We start from the raw sequence: 1,396 nt of genomic DNA, 5'->3' as shown, positions 1-1,396 counted from the left end.
AACTCATGAAATCCCTAATATGGTCAAAGGCATCCAGACTGAGTAAAAAGAAGATAGAAACTCTTGAACTGATTAATCATGGAGACAGTAAATAAACAATATATGGTTTATCTATGTTCTTCAATCCATCTCTAGTATTTTCATAATAATAAAGTATATGTATAATCCAATGCTAATCGATATTATTACAGTATAGAAATATGTTCTGCCTCATTCTGTGATAAGGAGCCACATCAGATCAGAAATGAAGTTATTTCAAACACTTAACTGATGTTGTGGAGTAAAATCGTGTTACTAAATGTTCTCTTTTGTTGGACAACGCGTCTCTTTTTTGTTGTTTGGCGCGTGTTGCTTTTTCAAATGCACGTTCAGTGCCAAAACATTGCAGCTAATACTATCATTATATATTATATTTCAATATTTATCAACTTATTAGGCCTATAACATATGTTACATAAATTGATTCTTTATTTGTGTTTTCTTTATATGGCGTGTTTTTATACTCTGATGCAGCCTGTGGGCCGCCTGTTGAGTCCCCCGGCGTTACGTGCTCAAGTTTGTTTCTGCTTACTGCCATTAGAGAAGTAAAATCTAATTCTTTCCACATCAATAAATATTTAATGTCAAGAGCATTTTAGTTGCTCTGTGTTGCCATTTAGCTAACTTGATACAGTTTTAAATTGGACCATGTGTGTATAACTGGTTCACTTTGTATGCCAAGCACATTTTTGCTCATGTGAAGATTATATTTCTGTCGATATACGAATGCGCATGAAGTACAAAGCCTCTACATTATAAATAATAGTTTCATTCAAATACATCGTGAATATGGAAACATTAGGATTTGTGCCGAATGAGAGGTGCGTGAGCCCAAATAACGCCTGGTACTTTCAGTTTCGCTTTGTTTTGGTTTATATATTTTTATTTCATTCTTGTTCTGTTCTGAATACCATTACATTTATATGATTTGTTTTGGAGTGAGCTATACTAACGTATAGCTATGTTAATAGTGTTTATACATTATAATAGTTCACTTTATTTGGTATTATTTCTGGTATTATTACACTCTCTCCAAACGTTCTGCTGCTCACAAAACATCAATGAGAGCGAGTTTGAAGAAAGCTGACTGGTCACGGTCAAAAATATGTTGAGGACCAATGCATAACCTCCAAATATGCGCTCGCTCTCATATGCACGCACGCACTGTCGCGATCTAATGGCGGATCCTTAAAAACAATTACCGGAACGGAAAATCCAAATTCTGACATTTTCAGAGTATTCAGAGCAACATAAAAATCAGAAAATATAAGCAGCTATACAATTATAGGACAAAGTTTTATATATATGCCTTTATAATTTGCTTTATTTTTTTAGTTGTCCAGAATTACACTGTAAA

Source organism: Sinocyclocheilus anshuiensis, unplaced genomic scaffold, assembly GCF_001515605.1.
Source record: "Sinocyclocheilus anshuiensis isolate Anshui unplaced genomic scaffold, SAMN03320099.WGS_v1.1 scaffold393, whole genome shotgun sequence".
NCBI lineage: Eukaryota > Metazoa > Chordata > Actinopteri > Cypriniformes > Cyprinidae > Sinocyclocheilus > Sinocyclocheilus anshuiensis.
The sequence above is the reverse complement of the archived record's forward strand: the minus strand, read 5'-3'. Positions refer to the sequence as shown.